Raw genomic sequence first — 7,211 nt, forward strand, 5'->3', positions numbered from 1 at the left:
GCTGTGTGATGGCTAACGAAGGTAAAGGGAACAAGGAAGAATAGTAACATTATGATGAACTTACCAAATGACCCATCTCTCTCTCTCTCTCTCTCTCTCTCTCTCTCTCTCTCTCTCTCTCTCTCTCTCTCTCTCTCTCTCTCTCTCTCTCTCGGCAGCATGTATAGTTATGGTGGTGCACATGACATGTTTCTCTTGCTTATTGCCTGAGATTCTCGAGCCATGCGGTTTGGTTTGTATGTAACACAGATACATCTAACCTAACCTAACTTAAATGAGTATAGATATATAATTTCAATGCATACTATTGTCCCGTATATTTTAAATGTATCTTTAGGCTTAAACTGTATCAGTGCGTGATGAACGTAATTATTGTATTAATTGCGTCGAGCTGCTTGTGAGAGCACATTGTATCTTGGGTTTGTAAGGAAAAGATACAGATATTTGTATGGGATCGACGTCTATTGGGAAAGCCGTCTTGTTAAATGTGTGGTGACAAACCAGAAAATTTGCTTTATTATATATATAGTTTATACCTATGCGGATGTGTAGAAACCAATCAAGCAGTAAATGGCGAATATTATTTTGATTTTAGATGTAATAATAATGTAAAAGTTGATATTCTCTTGAAAAAATACATGCATTAAATGTTGTAACTGTTTGCGGGTGTTCGGCTTTTGAAGGTTAGGTGAGTCAAGTTGGATTTGTAATCATACTTACCTGGCACAGGAGACACCGTGATCATGAAGGCGGTTCTCCCAAGGCGAGGCCCGCCATTGCACTCCGGCGGTGCTGACCCTTGCGATTAACCCAAATGTGGTTAACTCGAGTGTGAAATTTTTGTTAGCGGGGATTGCGTTCGCGCATCCCCTTCTTTACCTGCCATGATAAATAACACGAGTGCCCGTGTGGCTACTAACCTACCAACGATTTCCTTATTAAAGGTAGCTTACGTGTAGGTTCTGATGTAAGAGATCCTGCTTACAACTTCGATGGTAAGGCAGTGCTGCGTTCACCATCCCCATCATGGTCTTTGATCATGTGGAATGTGAGTTAGGCAATATGAAAGTTGCAATACTGTTTTGCGGTGAGGCTGAAGTGGCCGTGTGTGTATTCCTGCATATCCGTGTTTGTTACGGTTGTTCAATGACACATCATGTTGCCATTACTGTCCTCCTCCAGTTCACCTTGGCGCTTGTTTTTCAAGGTTTATTGTACAAAATTTAAATTTATGTAAAAATATATAGTATACATGTGTTGTACAATGTGAGCATCGGCCCGCCAGTGAAGAAACTCCATTCCCTCTCACTGAGAGTCGGGTGGTTGTGTGGCGCGGTGAGGTCATCGGGGGAGGGTGCTGCTCGTAACAGCCCCATCAGCAGGTCTCGGGCAGGGCAGCCTTCACCTCTCCACTGCTCAAGGAGCCGTATATAAAAGTATATGGTCTGGAAGAGTATGCCATATGCAGCGAACTAAAGTTCAGCTTGTAAAGCTGAAGAGCTCCATGTGTATACAGGAAGGCGGATTTCAATTGGTGAAGGGAAGTCAGCCCATCATGCACTTCATCTGGTAACGAGCTCCAAAGAGGGACACAATTGTTATTAAAGAAGCCAGATTCACAACCAGTAGTGGTGTGTTGGTGCGCCACTTAAATCTTTGGCCTCGTGTCAAAGGGTTTGGTGGAAGCTGAAATAAATGTATAGTGGTTCAATGGCTGATGGGTCGTGAAAAATGTGCCAACATTTTATGAGGTCAGATTGTAGAAGTCTTCCTTTTAACTGAGTACAAGTTAAGAATTTCAAGACACCGGGAGTACGGGAGGTTACAAACTTAATTATCATGTTGTTGATATAATAATCTGAGTAGGGAGCAAGCAGATTCCAGTCAATGTTGCCATGTTGAAAGCGCAAAGCGACACATTTAGAAGAATTTAGAGTAAGCCGCTTCATTAGTGTCACGTTGGGAGGTGTTAACATCATTAATATGGATAATGAAGGAGATCTGCGTACATTTCATTAGATTTTAAGGTCATCAAAAATCATTTTAGATTGGACGTTGTTCGGTTCCAGAAAACACTCAATTGCAGCAAATATCAAATCATTCACATGCACAACATACAAATGAACTAACAACAAGGAACACAACTCAATTTAATGCGAATGATGCATGTTTCTTCTCGCGGTACGCTCAAGTATGTTACGTGGGCAAAAATCTATATACGGGAGGATACGTGGTTCACGTACGTGAATGTGTGACTGTAGCATTCGGCTTTTGAAGAGAAAAGAAAATGAGAGGAACGCATTGAATATACTGCCATCAATGAGTAAAAATGCAAAAGCGGCCAAGACGATGTTGTCTGAGCTTCACTATTTTCACTTTGCTTTTGCTATAAGCGTGTTTGTCTAAATTCTGAATGAAGTCTGACCAGTGCTAAATATAACTCTGATATCACTTTAGCACTTCAACACTCACAGAAATTAATCCAAATACTAGATTTGGTTGACCATATTCGGTCTCTACGCATTTTTTGCTTATGGTAAGCCCAATTGTTTTGAAACGTTAATATGTTGTCTAAAGGGGTGGGGGGGGTAAAGATAGGCTATTCTATCCATTTCATCAAGTTTGGGTGAATGATTACGGAGAACCAAACTACGTCTTTTTTTTTTCTTTTTTTTTCAGTTAATTGCTTTGAAAAAAATCACCCTAGAAACTTTGTACATATGCGTACGCAACTTTTGTGAGAGTAGTTTTTTCTCATTTTTGTTTTGTCTGAAAAAAAAAAAATCAAACGTTTCTGAAAAAAAAAAGTCTTGTTCTCCGAGTATGTATCTCGTTTTCAGGTTAGGTTAGGTTAAGTTAGGTCTGTCGCCAATGCAACTACTTGCCGAATGTTCCTATTTTGTGCCGTTCTAATCTTTTCATATTGTTTTGTCTTCTTTTATGTTTTATTGAATTCCTTTAAAAAGGATTTGGGACGCAAGAACTTATTTATCGTCACTGGGGCTGATGGACTGTAAAGCCTTTTTTTTTTTTTTTATGGAAACTATTCTTATTACATCCAATGCATATTATTCTTCCTTTAATTGTGAGTTCTTTCATCATGATGACTAAAAGTTTTCACACTTTGAAAAAAGGAGTTGGGGCGCATCAACCACCAATGAAGTAGATTCGCCCTAACTTCTGGGGCGAATGGACTTGAAGCGCATCGTCACAGGGGCGGATGGACTGTAAAGCGAGAGAAGCACGTGCCTCATAATGCTGGTTAAGAGGATACGATTGCAGTTATACTTCTTGTAACTCAATTGTCTTCACCAGCCATGGCATATTTCCTCCCGTGGCCTCGCTGCACAAGATTTTCCTTTCTCTCATCCCTATTCTGTCCACCTCTGTAACGCAAAAGTTAACCAGTACTCTCAATCATTCATCCCTTTCTCTGGTATGCTCTGGAACTCCCTGCCCGCTTCAGTATTTCCATCTGTCTATGACTTAACTCACATAAGAGTGAGCCTTCAAGATATTTATGCCATTCTTTTGGCTGACCCTCTTAACCATGCTCGGGACTGGCATTTCAGTGGACCTTTTTGTTTAATAGCTCTTGTTGTCCTTCGCCAGTTTTCCCTTCTTATAAAAAGTGTAAATCCCAAACAACATTGACAATGACCTCGAAAAACAAGTAAGCCTAATCTCCAACAAAGGTAATGAGAGAGAGAGAGAGAGAGAGAGAGAGAGAGAGAGAGAGAGAGTGAGTGAGTGACTGCGAGGTACCAATTTGCGCTGAGTGAGCCGTCCGCTGCGATGCTTCTGACATCTGCATTGTAAGTTGCGCGTGTTGTTTCTTTGATGACCTAAGAGAGAGAAAGAGCGAGAGAAACAAAATTTATCTTAACGGTAGCATATTTGAATTTCCGGCTGTGTGTGTGTGTGTGTGTGTGTGTGTGTGTGTGTGTGTGTGTGTGTGTATGTGTGTGTTTCACTGTTTCACTGTTTGATCTGCTGCAGTCTCTGACGAGACAGCCAGACGTTACCCTACGGAACGAGCTCAGAGCACATTATTTCCGATCTTCGGATAGGCCTGAGACCAGGCACACACCACACACCGGGACAACAAGGTCACAACTCGATTTACATCCCGTACCTACTCACTGCTAGGTGAACAGGGGCTACACGTGAAAGGAGACACACCTTTTTTTGGTGGTTTGGTGTTTTTTTGGTGGAAGGGGGGTAAATTATGGACACGTCTCTACGTATGGGCAAAATTCTATATACTGGAGGAAACGTGGCTCATAGGTGAATGTGTGACAGTAGCATTCCGGACACAAGAATAGCACGAAACCTTTGTTGTGGCTGGTGAGGTCTGGAGGCCAAATGTCAAGCCAAGCCCTTCAGGTTCAAGTACATATAAGTTAAAATAGTTTACTGCCATGAAAAATATAGAAACAAAAAGAATGTACAGTAATTAGCTGTGTAGATGTGTGGGTGGGAGGTTGGAGGTGGGAGGGTGTCAGTAAAGGCCCCTATTGGCTGAGAGCCTTGTGAGGGGATCAGCTTGGAGTTAGTAGTGGTTCCATCCGCCAATCAGACAGCCTCCTTTTTGCAGTGTTTGAGGCGATGATATTTTTCACTTTGTGTGCCCACCTCACACCACCCTGTCATTACAAGTATCGTCTGAAAACCACCGGCTCCGCGCGTCGCAAGGGTTGTCTCGTCTCGCCTCGCTCGTCTCCGCAACGTTCGTCGCGCCTCGCTTCTCTCGTGTCCGAAGCGTTCGTCTCGCCTCGCTCGTCTCCGTAACGTTCGGTCGTCGCGTTCCTAGCGTTCGTCTCGCGTCCTCTCGTCTCGCCTCGCTCGTCTCGTCCTTAGCATTCGTCTCGTCTCGCTAGTCTCCTCCGTAGCGTTCGTCCTGCTCGTCTTGCCTCGTTCATAGCGCTCGTAAGTCATCAGCGACTTATGTTGTTTTTCTTCTTTTAAGCCAAAAAAAAAAAAAAAAAAAAAGGAAAACAGAAAATGAACAAAAAAAAGTCATCAGCGACCAACTTCCTTTTCTTCTTCTTCTTAATTAAGGAAAAAGAAAAGTCATCAGCGACCAACTTTTCTTCCTCTTCTTAAGCAAAAAAAAAAAAAAAAGAAAAAAAAGTCATCAGCGACCAACTTGTTTTCTTAAGCAAAAAAAGAAAAAAAGAAAAATGAACAAAAAAAGTCATCAGCGACCAACTTCTTCTTCTTCTTCTTCTTCTTCTTCTTCTTCTTCTTCTTCTTCTTCTTCTCTTTCATATCTATTTGCACGGAGTAAAAGCTTCTTTCGTCTCCTCTTCCCTTCACTCCCCTCCACTTCCCTCCTCCACTACTCTGTTCTGTCCTCTCTTCTGTCTTGTCTTGCCTTGTTCTCTCCCGTTCCGTTCCGTTCTGTCCCGTCTCGTCCCGTCCTGTCCTGTCCTGTCCTGTCCTGTCCTGTCCTGTCCTGTCCCGTCCTGTCCTCTCCCGTCCTGTCCTGTCCTGTCCCGTCCCGTCTCGTCTCGTCCTGTCCTGTGCTGTTCTAGTCTGCCTTTTCCTGTCGTGTTTTGTCCCTTCTATTCCATTCCCATCCTCTTCCCCTTCCCTTGTCTTCCCTTTAATGCCCTTTCTTCCTGTCCTGTCCTCTCTTATTCTTTACCGTCTAGTCCTTTTTTCTCTTGTCCTGTCTTGTCTTGTCCCGTCCTTATCCGGTCCCGTTCTCTTCCCTTCTCTTCCCTTTAATTCCCTCTCTTCTTCTCCTGTCCTGTCCGTTCCCCTCCCGTCCCGTTTTGATCCGTCCCGTCCTTGCCCGGTGCTGTCCTCTTCTCTCTAATTCCCTGTCTCCCTGTCCTCTCCTGTCTTGTCCCGTTCCGTCCTGTGTCGTTCTTGTCCTGTGCCGTCCTTTTCCCTTCTCTTCCTGTCCTGTTCCGTCCTATTCCGTCTGGTCCTCCTCTGTACAGCCTAGTTCTGTCATTTCTCTGTCTCGTCTCCTCCCCTCCAGTGTTCCGCCTTCCCGTCCCATTCTGTCTCGTCCTTCCATCTTTTCCAATCCTCCCCCCGTCTTATCTCGTCCTGTGTTTCTGTCCTAGCTTGTCTCGTTTCGCTTCTCTCGTTTCATTTTCATCTCGCTTGTCTTCCTTCCGTCTTATCCTGTATCTTCTTTTTCTTCTTCCTTTTTTTTTTTTCTTTACTCCTTCTTCTTCTTATTATTATTATCATTTTCGTGTTTTTATTCTTCTTCTCTTATCTTAGTTATCTCGGTGATATTTCTTTCCTGCCTTTTCTCCTCAGTTCATCTCTTCCTCTACTCTGGTCTGTCCGTGTTTCTTGATCTCTGGTCTTTACTAAATCTTTATCTATTTTTTCTCGTCCATCCTTGCTTTCCTACTCTTATTTTTCTTTATTTGTTTCATTTTCCTTCTGATCACCACTCGCTTTTTTCTTGCTTTGGGTTTTACATGGTGTTCTGACGCAGTGACGTGTCCCATTCATTCCTTCACGCTTTACTTTCCCTCATTTTATCACTACTATAATCTGGAGCTCCGAGTTCTTGTCCGGTCTTTTGCATTGCCACACACCGCTGTAGATCATGCGTGGTGCTCCCCACAATGCCACTTCGCGCAGTGTTGGGGCCCAAAACACATGCTTAAGTAACCGGCTCTTGATGACAGATAGGACACATTCTCAAACTTATGTCTATAGCTTTTTGATAGGCTCTACTGGAAGTTTGATCTGGGTCTTCGTGATGGTGGGCTCTCTGAACGTGGAATTATAACCTTCACCTGATTTGAGATACTTGGGTAACTCTTTATCTATTTCGCCTAGTTAATTCTGGCTTTCCTCCATTTTCTGAATCTGGAAACACGAGAGTTTAGCTGAATATCTATGTACTTACTGACAGGGAGGGAGGATAGTGTACGTACAGTCGGCTTCTATACTTGATAAAGCATATATTTCCATCGAAAGCGACCACTATCAAGTCTTGCTCGTGGTAGCGGTAATTGGTCAGAACTCCTTTTAACATAAATACTTAAACCTAACATAACCCAACTCATCCCAACCTAACCTATCATAAGACCTGCCCTCTTTTTTACTCCTTTACATGCACCTCACCTTTTCCCATATTTACATTATCCTCTCTCTCTCTCTCTCTCTCTCTCTCTCTCTCTCTCTCTCTCTCTCTCTCTCTCTCTCTCTCTCTCTCTCTCTCTCTCTCTCTC

The 7,211-nt window shown here is 43.1% G+C and overlaps 1 non-coding gene across 1 annotated transcript; it reads left to right on the forward strand.

Annotated features, from left to right (window-relative positions):
- The first annotated feature begins 712 nt into the window (after positions 1 to 712).
- Positions 713 to 874, forward strand: LOC123500198. Its single transcript, XR_006673216.1, has one exon. It is a non-coding gene; the product is annotated as a U1 spliceosomal RNA (small nuclear RNA).
- Positions 875 to 7,211: the final 6,337 nt, after the last annotated feature.

This window comes from Portunus trituberculatus, chromosome 50, assembly GCF_017591435.1.
Source record: "Portunus trituberculatus isolate SZX2019 chromosome 50, ASM1759143v1, whole genome shotgun sequence".
NCBI classification, from domain to species: Eukaryota; Metazoa; Arthropoda; class Malacostraca; order Decapoda; family Portunidae; genus Portunus; species Portunus trituberculatus.